Source organism: Ambystoma mexicanum, chromosome 2p (assembly GCF_040938575.1).
Source record: "Ambystoma mexicanum isolate Mex_15411 chromosome 2p, UKY_AmexF1_1, whole genome shotgun sequence".
Classification (NCBI taxonomy): Eukaryota; Metazoa; Chordata; class Amphibia; order Caudata; family Ambystomatidae; genus Ambystoma; species Ambystoma mexicanum.
The window spans coordinates 315,360,454-315,382,201 of record NC_090923.1 but is presented as its reverse complement, the minus strand read 5'-3'; the positions used below and the strand labels follow the sequence as shown (position 1 = coordinate 315,382,201).

General features: G+C 44.5%; 1 protein-coding gene across 1 annotated transcript in view; it reads right to left on the bottom strand.

The window, feature by feature from the left end:
- IL17RB (interleukin 17 receptor B) overlaps positions 1-13,569 on the bottom strand; it is an 833,505-nt gene extending 819,936 nt beyond the window's left edge. The window contains exon 1 of the mRNA XM_069643631.1: positions 13,352-13,569. The gene's annotated coding sequence lies outside the window, so the exon portion shown is untranslated. The remainder of the gene's footprint in view (positions 1-13,351) is intronic.
- Between the last annotated feature and the right edge of the window lie 8,179 nt (positions 13,570-21,748).

Below are 21,748 nucleotides of genomic sequence, written 5' to 3'. Positions count from 1 at the left end.
CAGTAAGGCACATTCATGTACACCCATATTCAGGGTGTACACCAGCAAATGAAGGCATTCCTCACTGAATGGCATGCTGTGTCAAGCAAAATCTGTGAAATAGCAGAGAACTTCACTCCAAGCCATATGGCAAACGCTTCACCTTTTGCAACAAAATAACCCAGGCAAATTCTTCACAAGAAGCCCTCTCTCTCTTTGCTTATGTCAGTTTCATAGGACCCTTGTGTTGGACAGATTTCTGTGTATTAGAAATTGACTGGGGCTATAAATAATGTTCAGAATCTAGATGCTAGAGAAAGCTGAATTTGTGAAAGTGACATCCCAGAAGAATCAACCCACGTGTATAAGGGTGCTTTTGATGAAAAAGAAAGTGCCTTTTAAAAAAGTGAAATGTTGATTCCAAGATGGCCGCCGGAGCGAGGAGACGTGCGTAAGTCTCGCTCCCGCCGGGCCACACATAAGCACCTCAGAAGCAGCGATCCGGAGGGCGGCCGTTCCGCACACACAGCTACGAGTGCGGCTCACGGCACTGGCCGTGGGAGGAAGTCGCCTCCCGCGCCGAGGAAGTCGCCTCCCGTGCCGAGGAGTGAAGCTCCCCCTCCCCCATCGGGACAAGGTGCGGCCCTCGCACAGCGAAAGAGCGACACAGGCCCCCCCCCCAGAGACGCGGAGCGGAGGCCGTCGGCGCGGGCTGTGGGGATCCGGGAGGCGCCACTGACCGGAGCCTCAGCATTCATCCGGCGCCGACGAGGGACGCCCCCCAGCCAGCACAGGACCCCGCAGAGGAGAGGGAAGGAACTGGGTGTCGCACCGCACGCAAGCACTCGCCCTGAGGCATAAGACACCAACGGCGGTCCCCAGTCCGGTGGACTATAAGGTGAGGCGAACTTGGAGGGCCGCCCCCCCCCCACACGGGCGGCAAGAATTGCAAGAAGGCCCAACTCGGCCGGGGCGGAGGGGGACCACCACCCCCCCCCCCCCCACAGTTGAAGGCGGCCAAGGACTGGAGCACTGGGGCCGGGCCCTCCCTGAGTCTCAAAAGTTGGTGGACGGAGCAATCACCAAGGGAGGTACAGTCCGGAGCCCCAACACAGCCGCGCCCGTGGGGACCATACAGGGGGTGGCACAGTTAAGAAGGCTATCCCCCCCCCTCCTCCCCTGTATCCCCTCGCAGCCACCCCCTACAACCAGCAACTCAAGAAGGGACACGAAACACGCAGCAGGACGCATAAAGGCCCACCCTTCAGGAGGCATCTCCCCGACCATAGAAACAGGAGAGGGGGAAGGCTCGTCCGGGGGAAGCAAAGGCAAGAACTATTAGAGGAAGATATGTCTAAAGCGAAGAAGAGAGGGGGGGGAACCCTACAGGTTCAGCAGCCCCCCAAACAAGACTCCAGCCTTATACAAATGTGGGCGGTGGAGACCCCGGTGACTACTAGGAGCAGAGTACAGGAGGACTCTTCCCTGCAGACCGCGAACACGTCCGAGGCGAGGGACATGGCCCCCGGCTCCCAACCCCCGACAAAAGACGATATGCACTCCTGGTTTAAAGAACTACAAGATAAACTAATGACAACGGTCCAAGACCAGTTCGCAGCAATCAAACAGGATATGCAGCAGGCAATACAAGGAGTACAACACGACATTGCCAACCTGGAAGAAAGGACGAACACCCTAGAAAAAATAGTACAAAACGCAGAAGAAGAGGCTCTGCAGAGCGCCGAAACACAAGAGCACCTAGTTCGCCTGACCCATAATCTGGAAATACAGTGCGAAGACCTAGAGAACAGGTCCCGCAGATCGAATATTCGCATTAAAAATATGCCAGAATCGGTCCCAGACAGGGATTTAAGGAAGGCGGTACAGGAGGTCTTCGGGGATATCATTGACGCACAGGACCCAGAGGCAGTGGGGATCGATCGCATACACAGAGTAGGCCCGAGACGCACAGGGGCACCAGGAGAAAGACCCAGAGACGTCCTGGCGGCTCTGTCCTCCTATCCACAAAAAGAGCTTATTCTACGAAGAGCAAGGCAGATGGATCAAATTAGGATGAACGGGGTAGACATTCAGCTGTTTCAGGACTTATCAGCCGCTACACTCCTAAAGAGAAGAGAGATGGCCCCACTCACGAGGGAACTGGTCACAATAGAGATAAAATATAAATGGACATTCCCTTTCGGTCTGCTGTTCGACTGGGATGGGAAACAAAGGAGGGTGACCTCCCTGGAAGAGGGGCTAACCATATTGGACATCCAGACAGGGGAGTCCTCGACCAGAAAGGATAGAAAAAAGGGGGAATCGCAAAATAGACTGGGGGGATGGGAAATGGTCCGACAGAAAAGAAAGCGGCGCGGGGGGGAGGGGAGGGGTCAAGCGGAATAAAATAGAGGATGCAAATCTAAGAGTACACGAGACCTGGGGCTCTACAGCGGAAGGCAGCCGTGGAAACGGCACCCAATGATGGAACTCGCAAACGACAAACATAATTGGCCCGGCATGGAGCCGGAACAACCCACATCAAGGTCAAGGAATGTTGTGGGGTTTAGGACTCCCCACTAAGTTAACCTCGAGCCTACAGAGGGCTGGGAGCGACAGGCGGAACGCCAAAGCTACCATAGGTACCCGGGCCCTCCTCGGGTGTAAAGTTGGAACAAAGTTTTTGGTTGAGGGACTTATTTACAGTTTGGGGGGGGAGGGAAGATCTTCCGGAAGAGAGAAGGGGAAATTTACCTCGGGCCTAACACATATACAATCTGACTATCTGAAATGGGGAAGATACGATTCGTAACTCTAAATGTTAGGGGTCTGAACTCCCCGGTGAAACGGAAAAAAGTGGAGATCATGTTAAGAAGAGAAAAGGCGGATGTGCTACTATTCCAGGAGACCCACATTAAAGCTCAAGATAGGGGGAAAATACGCCTGAGAGGCTACGAGATTATAGCACAATCCAATGCAGGGGAAAAAAAGGCAGGAGTGTTAATTGCTGTGAAAGGGAGTATGGAAGTAAAGGTGATCGACAAAACATCAGACAAGGATGGAAGGTATGTCTTCGCTAATATCAAACTACACAACACCCTTCTGACATTGGCTTCCATTTACGCCCCAAACTCGGGCCAGGATGGCTTTCTGAGGGACACTATGGGGAAGCTGGAGGGGTACGCGAAGGGGGAAATGATTATAGGAGGAGACCTTAATCTGGCCTGGTACCCCCAATCTGACTGTAGCGCGAGCGGACCCCTCCACCAGAGCGCCCCCTCTCAGCGACTGAAAAAACAGATGGAAGGCATGGCTCTGTGGGACGCATGGAGGGAACACAAAGGTCAAACCAAGGGATACACCTACTATTCACACGTTCACAACTCAATGTCTAGAATAGACTACTTCTGGGTGTCAGTGGGGATCCTGGGTAAAATTCAAAACCTGGAACTGGGCCCCATTTCTCTGTCAGACCATGCACCCCTTTGGTTGGACCTGACGACTCCAAGGAACGAAAAGAGAATTTGGAGATGGACACTCCCACAAGAAATACTATCTGACCCAGTGATGGGAGAATCCTTAAGGGAAAAAATAGAAGAATTCTTTGATCATAACGACACGGGGGAGGTCTCCCTGAGCACCGTATGGGAGGCGTGCAAGGCTGTAATCAGGGGCCATTTAATAGCCCTCAAGGCGACCAGGGATAGACAAACACGGCAATGGGAATCAGAACTGGAAAAGAAGCTGTCAGATATCCGGGAAGAATTAATGGCAAACCCCACAAGAGACCTAAAAAAGACACTCAAACACACCGAGGGACAACTCGAACACCTCCGTAGCAAACGAGCCCAGAGATCTCTCCTATACCTCAAACAGAAATACTACATAAAAGCCAACAAGGCAGACCGGTATCTTGCCCGGCTGCTCTCCTCGAAGCGGAACGTAACAACCATCAGGAATGTCAAAAGTGCGCAAGGGGATACGCTAACGAACTCCGAGGACATAGGGGACACATTCAGGGAGTTCTATCAGAACCTGTACTCCACAGAGAACCCGAATGAAGCTGACCAAAACAGATTCCTGGCATCGATCCCCTGTCAGAAAATATCAGAAGAAGCCAGAGCAGACCTGGAGGCCCAGATAACCGAAAGTGAAGTGAAAAAGGCGATAATGAGCCTTCCACGCAACAAAGCACCCGGCCCGGACGGCTTCACAGCCCCATTCTACAAAAAATATGTAGACATTCTCGCCCCATTCCTCACGAGACTACTAAACACCTTCAAAGATAGCGGGAATGTTACCCCATCTATGAATGAGGCAAAAATATTAGTTTTCCATAAACAAGGGAAGGATCCCTCCCTCCCGGGCTCATACAGACCTATTGCCCTAATTAATCTAGATTCAAAAATCTACACCAAAATCCTGGCGGCCAGGCTCTCCCCACTGCTCCCCTCATTAATTAACCCAGATCAATCAGGATTCATCCCGGGAAGGCAGACACACGACAACACCAGAAGACTAGCACACCTTATAGAGAAAATTAATTTCTCCCACACCCCTGCAGTTCTACTCTCCTTGGATGCCGAAAAGGCGTTTGACCGTGTAGAATGGTCTATGCTCTTTAAAACCTTGGAACACATGGGATTTGGGAATCAATATATTAACATGATCAAAGCCAATTACTCCTCCCCCTCTGCTAGGATAGCGGTAAATGGTGAGTTAACGGAGAGGGTGGAAATCTCCAGGGGAACGAAACAGGGCTGCCCGCTATCACCACTCCTATATGCGCTATTCCTAGAACCCCTACTTATTAAAATTAGGGAAACAGACCAAATCAGGGGGATCGAGATGGCGGGGAGACAACATAAGGTTATTGCCTATGCGGATGACATGTTATTGGCACTGGAGGACCCAACCCACTCAGCCCCAGAGGCGATCCGCCTACTAGAACTATTTGGGAACATATCTGGCTTAAGAATAAATAAGAAAAAATCAGAAATGCTTATATTAGCCGGGAGCAGTGAAACACTGGGAAGGGAGGCAGGCCATCTGGACCTAAAGGTCGCGGAGGAGGGCATAAAATATTTGGGCATAACACTCACTCATAAGTTAGAGACATTGTATAAAAAGAACTATCCCCCACTCCTTGCCAGGATTCAGAAAGATCTAGAGAGGTGGAATCCCCTAAATATTTCCTGGTGGGGGAGAATACAATCGATAAAAATGAACATCCTCCCTAAAGCGCTGTACTACTTCCAATCCCTACCGGTTGGGGTCCCTGACTCCTTTTTCAGAGCCCTAGCTAAGTCGGTCTCGTCCTTCATATGGAACAGGAAACCCCCCAGAGTATCCAGAACCATCCTCACATCCAATACTAGGGAAGGGGGCCTGGCTCTCCCACACTTTAAAAACTACTACCAAGCGGCACAACTCAGGATCCTGAAAGAATGGCTAGGGGACAATCAACGAACGATATGGGTGACACAGGACAGGGCAGTCGCCAGAACGCCACTGGAAGACCTCTTATGGACACCAAAGCAGCACAGGCATACAAATCTGTGCATCAGTGAGATCATGAGGACCACGCTGAACGCCTGGGACGAGCAGACACGGAAAGAGAATATCACCACGGCAACTGCCCCGTTCACCCCAATCTGCAGGAACCGGCAATTCCCTCCGGGGACAGAGCAAGGGGCCTATGGGAACTGGGAGGAAGCTGGTTGCAGGAAAATAGGGGAAATGTTCGTAGACGGGGAGATGAGATCTTTTGCCGACTGCAAATCACTCTGGAACCTCACAAACGCGGACAGGTACAAATATGAACAACTCAGACACTGGCTGACCACGCCTGAGATCATCCGAGCTGCAACAAGAGAGCTTACCGCCTTCGAAATGTTTCTCCTCACCAACTCAGGAGACAGAAAACTAGTCTCCAACCTCTATAGGTTCATAAATACCCAGGGAGAAGACATCAAGTGGGCATACATGAAAAGATGGGAAAAGACGCTGGGGGTAGACATCACCATACAGCAGTGGCAGTCGCTATGGGCCGATATCCACAAACTGACCAGAGCAGTTCAAACCAAAGAAATGTGGATAAAGGTCATCACGCAATGGCACTACACCCCGGAGAGGCTAAACAGCATGTACCCACATACACCTAATCGCTGCTGGAGAGGCTGCACAGATGCAGGCACGTGGAGACACATCTGGTGGGACTGCCCTAAGGTCAAACTCTTCTGGACAGAAGTATTAGCCGAACTGAAGAAGATCTTCCCAAACGTGGATCGTTACACGGAGAAAACCTGGCTCTGTGGATTCACAGAACACTATGACAACACACTCACCAAGGCGCAAAGGAAAAGCTTCATGGGCCTACTCATAGCGGCCTGGGCAACAATCGCACAGGGATGGAAAAAAAGAGACCCACCGATGCTGTTCACATGGTTACTTAAGGTCTGGACCCAAATGACCATGGAAAAAATCACACACAATCTCCACGGAACGCACAGCTCCTTCACAAAAGAATGGGGAGGAGTGCTAGAATATCTCCAGTCAGACTACATGGCACAGTGGTGCCCGCACTCCATAAAAATAATGGACATATTCACCTCTTAATCAGCCCCGAGTTCAATGGAACAAGGACTATACTTCCGGAAGAGGATGGGTGGGGGGAGGCGGGATTGGGAGTTGAGGGATTGTTTACCTTTTGTATCACTTAAAAAACTAATAAAAATACGTTTAAAAAAAAAAGTGAAATGTTAAACTAAGGCCCTGTGCTTGCATAGAAATGTGATGGGAGCTTGCTTTAAACATATACATGATATTTATTTCTAAAAGACATGCTTTCTGGTTAAGGAAAGAAAAATAAAGCAATAAATTAAATTACTTTGAGGCCACCAGAACAGGTTTGGCAGGCCCTGGCTTCATAGGGCCCTGCCTTTTCCTGGGAACAGGATCATCTTCCCCCAAGTGGACCAGCCCCCTGGAAACTATGAATGGGCCAAGGGGGAGCATCTCGCACCTTCGTCAGACGAAGCGGCACTGCTCCAGCATGAGACAATGGACGGCCAGGACAAATAGGTGTGAATTCCTGGTGACACTTCCCCTCAAATCAAACCGAAGGGCTTCAAAGGCGAATCCATGACAACACTGGCTAAAGTGACCAGAGCCTGACATTTGGCTGTGACCTGGAAAGGAATGCCCATATTTGGAACACAAAGTCAGCCCAGTTGATTTCAGGGACTATTCAGCTATGTCATTTATTTCAGTAACCAAAAGACATATTAATGTGAAATTATGACCATTTAAATAAGATGTAGGGTTTTCTAGCATGTTGGGAACGCAAACGCCAGGAAAATGTGAATTCTGGGGAATACATACATGGTACAACTTTGAAAATTAATGAGAACATGACCAGTGATAATATGTATACATATATAAAATTGTAGAATTGTAGGTGAACTATTTTCCATGGAAATGATGAAAGATTACCAGAATGACTAAACAGCATCATACCATCTTGGAATTTGGATCAGCATGTGTCTTGTAAGATATGTAGGCTGCCCTATAAGTTTCCTAATGATGACATTTGTAAATATGAGTGTTTTGTTCCATAACTGATTTTGGCAAAAGTAACTTTGGTAGCACAAAGCACATTGTAAAAACACTCACCATAAAATGGAGTCACCTCCTTCAGTCCAATCTGCTTCCAGGGAGGAGGCGACATCCACAGCTGACCTATCAGATGTTAAGAGGTGTGTCTGGCTTGAGTCAGCCTCATATAAAATCCTCTGATGTCATGCTCCTTATATAAAGGGGAGGCATAGGGAGCTCTAGACTCTGTTCTGACATTTCCAGCCCCCTCGCATCCAGAGACACAGACATTCCAGATTTACCCTGCAAGATTCCAGAGTCCACTGCCAGGCCAGAGCTAGCTGACCCTATTCAGGCAGAACCACTGATCTAGAAATACCCCACAAAAATCCCAATAATTCAGGGAGAAAGGGGGAAAAGCTGTGGTACCCTCTTTGGAGCATCCTGTGACCAGACCAGCTTTTGCCCCGCTACCTGCTTTCCCAGCTGATCCACCTCACTGTCCAGTGACCAGACTAGGCCCAGCCGTCCCCTTCTAGGAGAACCTGCCGCTGTGTGCAGTAAACAGACCTTTCCTCGCTGTCCAGAAACCCGGTCTGTTGTCCAAGCTACCCCATTCAATTGCTTGTTGTGAGTATTTCCCTTCCCCAGCAACCACAAACTGCATCCCTTGCTTTGTTACCTTGTATTAGGTCAAATTCCATAGAGATCCTATAACTGCCCTAGAAAAAATCCTTAAAACTGTCAGAATCCTCCGTGTACCTTGTTCTGAGGAAAAACTGTAGTGATCTCCAAGTGTTAGCGCCATTCTTTCCAATTCATTTCAGTCCTTGTGCAAGTCCTTAGAACTATTTTGAATACATAAATTAATTCCCCCATAAAGAGGCACACAGCGTGAGGGGGTTGAAAATGCAGTTTAACCCTTTTCACAGGTGGTGTTCCTTTTTTCTAGCCACTAAAATCTAGTCTCAATAAAACTTGTCATTTCCTTTGAACACCGAGTTGTCCCGTGAAATTATTTCTTTTTTAAAATTGAGTTTTCTTTCCCGTTAAGAATCTCATCCTGTCATCCATTCAGAGCTACCCTTTCACTTTCATATTATAGCTGTGATGTGCATGTGTCCCTTAGCATCAAAACCGTATTCCGATTTTGTCTGTTTAACCAATTTTTCAAGCTGTTTTGTCATTTTAAACCCGTGAAAGTAAGCAAATGCAATTTCTCCACGTGTGATTTGGCTGCACTGTGCTTTTCCTTCCCAAGTCGATTTTCTGAACTGTATGCACGTTGTTAGTACATTGCATTGTAGTTTGCTAGTGTTCTTACATCTTTTATACTGCTATACTCATTTCGACCTCATTCATTCAACCGCACATGTAAATGAAGTATTTAGCCAATTCCTAGTGCTCTTTTGCTCAATTTTCAAAGGTTTTCAATCCGATTCTGCCATTCAGAGGGGGAAGGTCGGATTTGCATTCTGTTTGTTGCGTAGTATCCCTGAATCCTTGCTACTCCTTTCTACCCACACAACAGGGGTTTGAGGGAGCATTGCAGGGGGAAATACTAACAGTGGTGCTATCAGAAAACACCTCCCAAAAATAATCTTGTCTGTATTCACTTGTGCATTATATATCTGATGTTTAAAGGTAAAACTAAGTGTGTTTTGTCATTTTACAGTGTAATTATTACCACACTGGTGATTGCTGCCATATATTAAATTTGTGTGATTTTCATTGGAATTTAAAAGTAAATAAATATTGTATTATTACACACCAGCCTGGTTCATGGTCCACTGTGTCCCGGGGTGTTTGTAAAGGTGGGTGTGAGACGGATTGGGTACCTTCTCAAATTGAATTCATAATAAATAAAATAAAAGTATTTTGATTGTGCGCTGCATCCTCGGCCAGTAGGAAGAGTCCTGGTCTGGAGTGCACTGTGCCTTTGAAATCCTTAACAGAAGTAAGGGTCACACAGTCTTAAACATCAAATATTTCAGGTCAATATTCTGAAGGGGCTCAAAGGGAGACTCCTGTAACAGTTTTAACACCAATGGCAAGTCCTATTTTAAAAGGCCTAAAACCAAACGTGGTCTGGAATTAGCAAACCCCTTCAACAATCTATTTATCAGGTTCTCATTCGCGGCTTCCACTTCCCATGGGTCCCTTACAGCCTGGATGGAGGCCCATTGTGCTTTTAAAGTTGAAACGGCCAATGCCATATCAACCCCATCATTCAAAAACTGCATAGCTGACAGAGTTGGACATTGCACAGCCAGTAGCTCCTTCTTTTTGCACTGTTTTGAGAATTTCCCCCAGCGCCCGTCATATGCCTTTAAGGTCGCTGGTCTTCTTGCACATTGAACTCTGTGGGCGGATGGCGGGTGCATGGCTAATCTCTGCAACTCTTGCCTTTCAGTCTCAAGGACCCCATTTGGGACTTTGGCCACCATCTCCCCTGGAGACACCGGATCAACAGACACGGACACAACGGGAGTAGGAACAGCAGCATTTGGGGGAACTCCATTCCAGGCGGGCCTTGATTTGATTCAGGGATATTATCTAAACAATTTAGTCTTGAGTTTTTTTGCAGAAAAATACTGTATTAGGACTCTAATCTTATTTGTGGTGAGAGCTTGTTCCATAATGGCACAACCTTAATGTGAAAGGCTTTGCCTAGTCCGTTTGTTTTCCTAAATCTGGTGATTAAGAGTTGACCCTGAGCTTCGGATCTGAGGGCACGACGCGGCACATAGGCAAACAGTTTCGTCTTAAGATATGCCAGAGCTTTCCCATGGACGCACCTATGAGCTAAAGTCAGCGCCTTGAAGTTAATTCTGTCCTCAATAGTTAACCAGTGTAGGTTTCTCCTGTCTTCATTAATGTTTTCCGTTTTCCTTTCTTCTTTGATAATTCTCAGAGCCCTGTTTTGGATTTTTGGGTATTTGCAATGTGCCCTTTATTTGCTCCTAATAATAGGGCATTGCCATAAGCCAACCTGGACAGTATGGTGGCTCTTGCGACTGTAGGGCAATTTCCCCCACTTAAGTAGGCACGTATTCTATGTAAGATCCGTGAAGTTCAGCCATATCAAAACTTCAGATCCAAATGCACCATCTGGCTCAAATCCTCCGATATCTAACCCAGCCGTGTGTACACTAGCGGTAAAACTCCACCAAGCGGACAGTATCAAAATGTATAACTTTATTGTCTCCTGCTATCCTACAACTATTCTGTGCATGTATGTATCTGTATTGTTAATTTATCTGTTGTGTAACTAAGCTGTGAACCTACCTGTAACCTTCGTGTCCTGATACTCTTAGGTCTGGAGCGTGTTACAAGTGAATAAACAAACACACAAACAAACAAACAAAGAGTCTCGGGTAATAGGAGCAGTTCTTATTCAGTTGCATAACTTGAGCCTCTGCGCTCAGTGTTGCTTCCATATGCATCCCCAAAGTTTTGACTTTATTTACGATCTTTATTTGGGACTCATTAATGCTGAAAAGCTTGTATTGATGGTTCAATTTGGCCCTGGCTGGATTAGTCCTGAAGAGCGTTAATTCTGTCTTCTTGAGAAAAACCCTTTTAGGGTTCTGTGGACAGTAGTTCAGGAGGATATTATTTCAGTTTTCTCATACTTTGGCAAATTATGTCATTGGTCTCTCCCTTCGAGTAGGCAATGCACATTTCTAGGTATCTCCATGTTTGGACACCTCATTTTGCTGCTTTTCACTTTGCAACTGCTAGGCCTCAATTTGCACATTACTCCAGTGCAGGCCTGTTGCTGAGGGGCATATCTCCCCCTCTGACTCCGGCCTGTAGTTAGGGCATTTTAGGGCTATTTCACCCCACACCTTCCACACTGTGTGGAAGGTGTGGGGTGAAATAGCCCAAGAATGCCATAACTACAGGCTGGAGTCAGAGGGGGAGATATGCTGAAAGAGACTTGCCCCTAGTGGCCGGGCGTAAGGATATCTTTGGTTGTACCGGAGAAGGAGCTGTCCCTGTTTTCCTTGGGGTCTGTTATTTCCATTTGCCCCACCTCTTCCTAAATCCTTTATTGGCTTCCTGGATCCTGACATATTTCTTTCCACCTTCCATCAGTACGTAGGTTGCTGCCTTCTGTGTAACATTCCCGCTTGTTTATCAACCCTAAAGTCTTTATGGACCTTGTCTTCCAATTCGTCTCTGAAGAGCATCATCCTGACGAATGGCATCTTCATCGCTGCAGCCTTCTGATGGGACTCTGTATGCCAGTCTCTGGTGTTTACATACCTATGGCCTGCAATGGCTGGTTCCACTGATACAGCTGCTGCCTTTATCTCATCGTAGTAGGCCAGATCTGAAAGGAGCTTGAAATTCCATTTTAAATCACGTAACACTGGCACAGAGGCTGCTCCTTCCTCCAAAGTGTGTGCCAGCATCTTTACTGATCCCAATGCTATCTCAGATGTGTAAGAGGCATAGGTAGCTGATGCGAATGCCAAATGAGTGCTGAAAAGACTTTTCTCAAACTGGAGACCACGTTTCTGTCCACGCTGGCATCCTCCAGGGCCATAGATGGCTTCCCCTTGAGGCTTAGCTTGCTACCTCTAGTGGCAGACAGGGGTAGTGCCTACTCTTCTCCTCTTAGGGGTTACAGCTTTGCCATGAATCCTGGAAAGCAGGCCCTCTCTCGGCATTTCCATTCCCTGAGTACTTCCTCCTCTGCCTCCTGTAAAAGAGGAAGCCCAGTCTTTAGGGTGTGTTTAAATTGAGGGAGATGGGGCCTGTTCTTCCCCTCCACCCCTAACTAGTGCATGCTGGGGTTATACTGTCAGCAATAGGGTCGAGGCAACAAAGAAAGAAATAGAAGAAGGGTTCTTGTCAAGGGAGGGCGCTACCCTCACAAATAAGTAATGGACGAGGAAGAGGGACTTGCTGGCGATGACTTGTTGAACAGAAAGCCATGCTAAGGGTTGTCTTTCATTTTTTAAATCTTTAAAACCATTGCAAGGTTGCCTTTACACAGGAGAACATGTTTAAATTGTATTTGAACATTGCAAATGTTACAGCATGCCACCCAGCATGTTTTAAAAAAAAGCAGCATCCCCAGGGAAATAGGATGGCCAACTTCACAAAATGGTTCAGCAGGACACTTTACATGTGGATGCACTTCAGAAGCAGTTTCTGGTATACACGGTTCCGTACAGCCTCATTCGCTCACTCTGTCATCCCATATCCACTTTTATGGTTAGATTAGTGACAAAGGCAGTTTAGGAAACGCACACAAAGCACTAAAAAAAACGAGGAGGGATGTAGGTCTGTTATAAATACATGGCACTGACCTCTTACATTTTTGTGCAGGGCCTGTCCTGGGTTTTATGACGCCTTGTGCAGAAAAGCCATGCAGACCCCTTCATTTGCATATGTATGGCCATCATCAGAAGTGTCATCACAGAAAAGAACATTGCAAGGAGTGTCAACAGGCCATACACTAGCGCATCACTGGTAGTGAAATTAAAGGAGGGTTCCATCTGTAAGTCAAGAGCCAAATCATTTTGTGAAGTGCAATATTTCAATGGCCACTATCATTGTACATGTAACAACTCTATATTCTAGCAAAACATGAGTGTGGGTTCTTATTGCTAGGAAAAGATGAAAACTGAATTACTTCCAAGGTCTCCTGATTTGGCAGGTAAAACAGCGATATTTGCGGGCGGGCGGGCGTGGCTTGGCGCTGTAGTGAACGGCAGCTTGAGTGCGTACCTTCGGCTCACCACAACATGCAGATTTTTACCTTGCAGCTTTTCGTTTTAATGTATTTCTTCTTCTCATGTCCAGGGACGTGGGCAGCAGTCGCAGAGGAGGACTCCTATCCATTTTCCGCAGGGCTCCTAAATTCCACGGAGTCCATGGTCCCACAGCAGCTGTTGGCTTCATGTTCCTGTCACTTGTGAGGAAGCCCTCGGCAACAGCACTTAAGCAACCTGCCGGCTCGGGCCTAGTCGGCATTCTACAGCTGTAACAGCGCCATCTAGTGGTCACCTGTGATAAAAAGGAAAAAAGGGAGAAAAACAAACAAGGTTAAAGGTATTTTGAAGAGAAGCACACCTTAACTGCATGATTTAAGTGCATTATATGAACTTTATGAGATTCCAGCTCTTTGTTCAGGATAACATGGCAATTTGAAGTGAAGCACACTTTAAATATAACGTACTTAGTACATATTATTACTTTAGGAACTCCTTGCTCTCTGCTCTAACAATTTGACTCTTTTTGGGCTGGTCATACATCATCTTTGATATTTTCCTCCGATTATTGGTTCCTATCATTTCCAACATGGCTTCAGGGAAAAATAATCAAAAACTGCCCATAGTCTTAAAGGATAAACAGGCAGCTTCTACTGCCAATAAAAGGATAAAAAGTGAGTCTCCCCCGCCGTAGCCCTCTGTGGACCATGCAATTGATACCATACTGCAAGAAATAAGGTCACTTAAACCTTTCATAGAAACCACAACCAAAAATTGCAACAACTGGATGAAAAGTGGAATGTCTTTGAAAAGTGAATGGCAGAAATGGAAAATAGAATTGGTCTTGCGGAAGATATTTCCCCTAGAGTGTTACTGTTGGAAAAATCTGTTAAAGAACTGCAAAAACATAACGAAGATTTAGAAAACAGAAGCAGGCATAATAACCTTCGCATTACAGGGCTTCTGGAGGGATGTGTAGGGAATGATGCCATTTAATTTCTTCAAAGTCTACTTTTAGCGGTACTACATATACCTAAAGAAATAACCCTCAATATTCAATGTGCACACTGTATTGGCCCTGCCAGAAGTTCACTACCATTGCAACGCCCTTTGCGCACTTTGATTTTTTGCTTATTGGAGTATACCTAATTACAGCTCATTATATCAAAATCCAAGGAGAGGAACTCTCTAATTTGGCACGGTAACAGGATTCACATCTCAAAGGATGTTGCCAGGAAGACTGCCCAACGTAGGTTCGAGTTTCTCTCCTACCATCCTGCGCTTATACAGCTCACCGTCATGTATGGACTATATCATCCCTGCTCCTTTAAGGTAAACCTTGATGAACCTGCAGATCTCAAGGCATTAATCCGTTCTCTCAAAACTGAAAACATGGATACATCTCTGCCCATCATCCTGTCAACATCTGGAACCTGACTATTTTTACTATACCAAGCTATGCTGCAGTTTTTAAAATTCACTCACTAATGTGGTGGGTCCGGCACCTCTGGGTACCCATCTTCTCTCAGGGCTGTTCTTGCCCTGCTGGTGTCATCTACTACACTTTTCTTTCTCCCTTTTTTTATCCTAAGGGTACTTGATCCCTTTTGTATCTCTAATCCTCTTTATATCATCACTGTTATGTGCTTCAATACCTGGCTTATTCTCTTTTTTTCTATCCTTCTGGTTAAGTTTACCCTTCCCATGTTCCCTTTGTGTCCCCCTTTCGCGGTCATACTTACAATAGGTGGTGCATTGGTTATTGTATCATATGCTGGCACAGAGTGCGGTAGTTATTATCTTGCTTAGAATACGTAATTATTTTTTTTACCCTCATGTTTCTTATTTATTTATATTAACAATTTCTGTAATTCACAATGGTGTTTAGATGTGTAACGTGGAATATTAAAGGCTGTAATCACCCAATTAAGAGATATAAGATCATCTCCCATCTGAACAAGCTTAATCCCTCCATTGCATGTTTGCAAGAAATCCATCTCTCCCTCTCAGAAGCTATGAAACTCAAATCCTTTTGGGTAAAGGATGTAATAGCAAGTGCTGCTGTGGGTAAGAGGAATGGCGTGGCTATTCTGATCAGTAAAACACTATCATATAAGATTGTTGGTCAGGATGTGGACACCATGGGAGATGGGCCTGGTTCAAATTGCATATTGGATCTGACAACATCACAATCATGTGCATTTATGGTCCCACTCTTCCTGATCTGGATTTTTGGCTCTATCAAATAGATTATTCTTACATCCAACTTCCCCAACCTTATTCTATGTGGGGACATAAACCACGTGTTTGACCCCTTACTGGATAGAAAATCCAAACGTTCATTCAAAAATTCTAAGTCACACAAGGCCTTTAAACAATGTCTAGCTGAGACAACTCTTATTGATACCTGGAGACTTGCACATCCGGTGGATTTAGACTATGCATTCCATTCACATCCCCATGATACCCTTTCACACCTCGATTACATATTTTATGTCAAATCCCTTACAAATTCCATTACCGACTCCCACATCTCAAATATTACTATCTCTGACCATGCTCATGTTATCACTGCATTAGGTCTCACAGATATTAAAAGACCATCCTCTAGATGGAGATTCAACAACTGCCTCCTTCAGGATAAGAAGTTCATTCAATCATTACTTTCATTCCAATATCACTAGTTTGTTGACAACTCTGACAATGATACTTCTGTAAGTAATAATTGGGATTCCTTTAAAGCCGCTCTTAGAGGACACATTATTGCCTATTCCAGCATGAAAAAGAAACAATACAAAAAAGACCTTGACACTCTTTACTTGCTTCTTACTAAGGCTGAAAAACAATTTTATCTGTCCTCCTCTAATTCAGACCTCTGTGCTGTCCTCTCCCTACATTTTCAAATTAATAAAAAACTCACTGAAGAAGCCTCTGGTGCTATATTAAAGTATTAATCCAAAATCTATCAAACTTCGAATAAGGAAGGTAGGGCCCTTGCATCTTATCTCAAAGCTAAAAAAAAGAAAAAATACTTATTGCTAGTATCAAAAATACCATAGGTACTGTAATTACTGATCCTTTAGGCATCATCGAAATCTTCAAGAAATACCACTCTGATTTATACTCCCCAGATTCTATGATCCCAGCATCCAATCTTTCGAACTATTTTAGAGGTATTAACAGAAGCTCCTACCCTACAACTGATCTTACAGATCTCGAGGGAGAACTTACAACTAGTGAAATTAACCAAGCCATCAAAGGAATGAGTAGATGCAAAGCCCCTGGACCTGATGGCCTATCTACAGAATTTATAAATCAATGTTCGAGTCAGCTTACCCCCAGACTTAAAACCTTATTTTCTTCTTATATGTCTAAAGGATTTTCACCTAGCACTTTTTCGGAAGCCCTTCTTATTCTATTTCCTAAACCAGGAAATATCTCAACTTCTCTAAAAATTATAGGCCCATCTCCCTTATTAATGTAGAAAGTACATTATATTCGCCAAAATATTAGCTGATAGAATAGAATCTCACCTTTCCAAATTGGTTAAACCCGAGCAAGTAGGATATGTTAAGGGCAGAAACATCTGAGCCAACACCAGACTTTTACTGAACGCCTTACACATTACTGCCAGAGATAAAAATGACAAACAGGGTTACGCCGCCATTGCACTAGATACCAAAAAGGCATTTGATCGAGTTAGTTGGCATTATATGTTCCATGCTGTAAAATGGCATAGGTGTGGCATAGACTTCATCTCCCTAGTAAAACATTTTTACTCAAACCCAAAATCCTCCATTTTCATCAATGATCAAACCTCATAACTTTTCTCTTTACAAAGAGTTACTAGACAGGGATGCCCCTTTTCCCCTATTTTATATGTGTACACTTTTGAACCTCTCTTAGAACTCACTAGGCAAAACAAAAATATCCTTGGTGTTTCTTTTGGTAATTATGAAACTAAAGTCGCTGCTGATAGGAAGAATCACCTGCAGTACCCTTTGGGAACACTACAGGCAATTAGGACTGCAAGTGTAAGCACAATATCACCCTTGGTACTAGCCTGTACTACACAGTAAAGTGGTAGCGATGGCTGAGCAGCCAGACTTATCTCAAGAGTTTAAGTGAGCAGTAGAACAAGTTACACAAAAGACCAACAAATACAGTGATTCAAATATACACTTACTCAAGGTTTCTTGGTAAAAGAATATACATTTATTTACTCAGTCAGTTAGAAAAGATTACACTAGCATAAGCAGCTCAATATCACACACTAATAAACCACAAAAATACAACCGGTAAGTAAATGAACAAGTTTAACTCCAATGAAGTGGGAGCAAAATGGCACTTCAGATACTTCTTAAAGGAGTAAAAAGACAAGATTATACGAATAGACAGCCCAAATACATTAATAGGCAGGGCAAAGGGTTTCAGTTAAATACAACCAGCAATTCTTCTCAATAGGCCTGGGCCAAAGTCAATGGTTCGAGTCTTTTGTATAGGATAGCACAGTTCTGGTAGATAACGGTTAAGTCTTTGCCACAGAGATGAGAAGAATTTGGCTAGGTGAAAAGTTTGACGAATGTTAAGGGAAGGGCAAGCCTTCATAGTTGAGAAAAGTTTCACGCACTTTCTCGATGGCCGAAAAGATTTCCGGACCGCGTTTTCACAGTAGCTTGTTAATGAAGAAAGCTGTAGCTGAGGCAGTTGTTCCTGGCAGTTCGAGCAGATCTCGCTTTTCCTGAGCTTCCGTCGTGGGGACAAGAAGGAGGATGTCGGGAGGTTCCTGCACTGCCCAGGGATGAGGCCAAAAACTGTAGCAAGACATCGGTTTAAGGTGTGAGTGCCTTAAAGTCCACAAGCTGGTTTCCTTCCCTCTGGCTATACGGTTTTCAACAGCACTCTGTTGAAAATTCGACCAGATGGGGACGTTGTCCAGGTGGCTTGCGAGTTGGTTGTTCCCACCAAACTCAAGGGAAGAAGTTAACCTTGAAAGGCTTCTCTGTCGATGGAGTTTCAGGCAATTCGGACCTGCAGCAGGGCTTCACCGGTCGTCCAGGAGTTGCAGCAGTCCTCTTCCTTCAGCTCGTCTTCGGTTCTTTTGTTCCAGTGGTCGACTCTGCTTGCCAAGTCCCAGAGACCTGTTTTTAAACAGTTTTCCCCCATTCACTCCAGCCTGGCTGTCACTCACACAGCAGGGTGGCTGTTCTTGCCGGACAGCCAGCTGGCCAATCACACCAGAGTGCATTCGGGTCTCCTAGGAGACTACGCACGGGAAGTTTTGGCCACCTCCCTCACAACCTGACCACCCCAAACACCCTGGCGCCAGAGTAGGGCTTCAGCACTGAAGCCCGCCAAAGGCCAATGGACAAAGGGACCAAACCTGTTTTGGCGCGCAGAGACAAACACACGAAGGAGCTTTCCTAAAGAAATGGTGAAAAAAAATGACCGGAGTCTGTTTTTACAGATAGGTCTTGGGTGCCATATTGAAAAACATGGCTGACCCGATTTTTAGCTACCATTGTAAGAGGTCGGGCAAAATCATGGCAGTTTGATCTAAACCACTGCCACCAGCCATTTAAAGTAGGAAAGGGTAAAATGTTACTGTTACATGAGTGTTTTGACTCAGGGGAAGTTAGGTAACCCCTCCAGCACTCTATGGGAAGATAGTGTGTGCTGGGTCAGTAAATTTAAAGAGACTATCAAAATCAGTTTAACTGTACTGGCTCTGGGAGATGGTAGTCAGACCCAGAGAAGGTATTTAAACCTTGGGAAGTCTGAAAGACAACCCTGTGCCATTGCACTGAAGGTGCTGTGTGACACACAGAAAAATATGATGCCAATGGAGTTGTGTTAAAACTCCATAACCAAAGAACACAAAAGTAAAACACACATCAAAATACATGAAACAGTGGGAAAAAAGGCACACACTCTTTGCAAGTAAAAAATAAAATCTTAGAAATCCAGCAATTTTGCTGGGGCTCTCAAAAGGTAAGGGACATTAGCACATTTTGCAAATTCTCCCTAACAGCTGCATATGCTGACAATATTCTTATCCTGTCAAAGAACCCTAAACAACACCTTCCACACTTTCTAGCTGTACTACAGAAATTTTCACCAGTATTGGGCTACAAACTCAACAGAGACAAATCAGAGTTACTGTCTTTGAATTCCTTTTTCCTTAAACATCAATTAGACGTTTTTGGTTTCAAATGGTGTACTAACTCCTTCAAATATTTAGGTATACAGTTTTCCTCCACCATTAACAGTACTTTTAAAATCAATACAGACATTTTCCTCAATAGGCTTTCCGAACTTACCTCTACCTGGTCCCCTTTATTTCTTTCCTGGTGGGGACGTCTCAACACCATCAATATGATGCTTTCCCCCATTATTTTATATATGCTACAAATGCTTCCTGTTCCTCTTCCCACCACCTTTTTCAAATCCATCAACTTCATCTTACCCAATTTTCTTTGGGTCAAAGACAAATCTAAATGACTGCACTCAACAAACTCAAAACCCCCTTTGAACAGGGAGGAGTCTGCTTTCATGACTTCAAAAAATATCACCTTGCTTTCCTACTTAAACAGACTAGCTACTTGTACGCCCCATTTGACTCTGATGACCTCCCATCCTGGTGTCAACTTGAAAAACAAACGGCGCATCCCCACAACATTTTCCTCTTTCATCATGCAGCCTCCATCCTCTCTGGCCCCATTAAAGCATCCAAATCTGCCCTAAGAATTTTCCTTTTTCCATCAATGAAATCCCCCTCCCAAATGCTCTCACCTTATCTGTGGTATAACAAATCAGTCACTACCAATAGCAGAATATTTTTCTGGAAGGTCTGGCTTACCAAAGTTATTAGATATATTGACCAAATCGTCCAAAATCACATTATAACATCATTTCAAGATTTTAGGAAATCTTTCTCTCTTCCTCTATCAGATCTCACTTTCTACAACAAATTGGTTAATGCATGCCTAGACAGACTTCAGGCTCATGATAACAATGTCTTATCACCTGACACCCCAAAGTTACTGCTGCTTTCCACCGCTTCTGATGTCAAAGCTGCCACACTTTATAAACTATTGGAACCTGTAGAACTATCAATGTCGAAATGGACTGTCCAAACTCAATGGGAAACCGATTGTTGCACTACTTTTGTTGATAATACATGGTCTTTGTTATGGTCTAGAATCAGGAGAATCTCAACTTCGGCCAACATCACCCAAAACCTTCTATTTTTCATGCATAGAGCCGTCATTACTCCTTTAAAACTCATGCAATCTCAGGCGCACACTGATGGAAATTGTTGATCTTGTGGAAATACCCTGGGGTCATACAAACATATGTTTTATGACTGTCCTTATGTTTTTCGGTTGTGGCAGGATGTTTGGAAATACATGATGATAATTTTTAAAGTTCAGATTCCTCTTTCTTTTGCTAATATTTTTCTTGCCACTGTGGCAGTTAAGGGAAAGATATCTCTCCCGTCCTCCATTTTATACGATCTTCTTATAGCTACCTTCATCAAGCTCGTCACTACTAATTGGAAGCAACTTCAAAACCTCTCCTGCAAGAACTGGTGGAACAGCGTTTGTCATACTCACAGAATTGAGCAGTCCATGGCCTACTATTTAGATAAATTGGATAATTATACCTGAAATGGGCTCCTTTCCTTAACTACTTAGACTATCACAATATGTCGGCTCATGGCTCATAGAAAATATTTCATTATATTATTATCTTATATTTCTCGCCCCATTGTTTTATCTGTATCTGTGAAATGATGAAGCTAGAAGCTTATTTGACCGTTTACTTTCCACCTATTTACCCCTTCCTCTTGTCTCTTTCCTCTTGTTTCGTGTGGTCTCTCGTATGTGTTCCCTGTATGTCTTATGATTTGTACATATATAATGGACATTTATCAGTAACCTTTACAAACCATTTACCTGTGTCCAAACCGGCTTGATTGTATTTATTTAAATATTTATAATGTTCTTTACATATTAATACCTTATGTATACTATATATATATTGTATTAAACTCATTTACAGTCATTGTGACTTATGGTTGCTGTTATGAATTTATTTGCTTAATAAATAAAAATCTGTACAATTAAAAACAGCGATATTTAACATTTGCCTCAGATTCCAATGCTTGGTTAAGGGGCAAAACCGGGATTTGGAGTCATTGTGTGATGTAAGTTCGTGACCAGATGTCTTCCCAGCTACTTCGGATAAGTAATTGTTAAGCTTTGGGGTTCGAAAGCCTAAACAGTACAAATGTTTACTGCAATGCCTTGAAAAGTACAGAAATGATATAAGAAACTCACCTGAATATATATCATTTTTAATAGAAACATGTTGAGCAAAAGAATGATTACAACTCAAGTTACTCACCTTGAATAGAAAATTACTGTATCAGCTTGTAACGG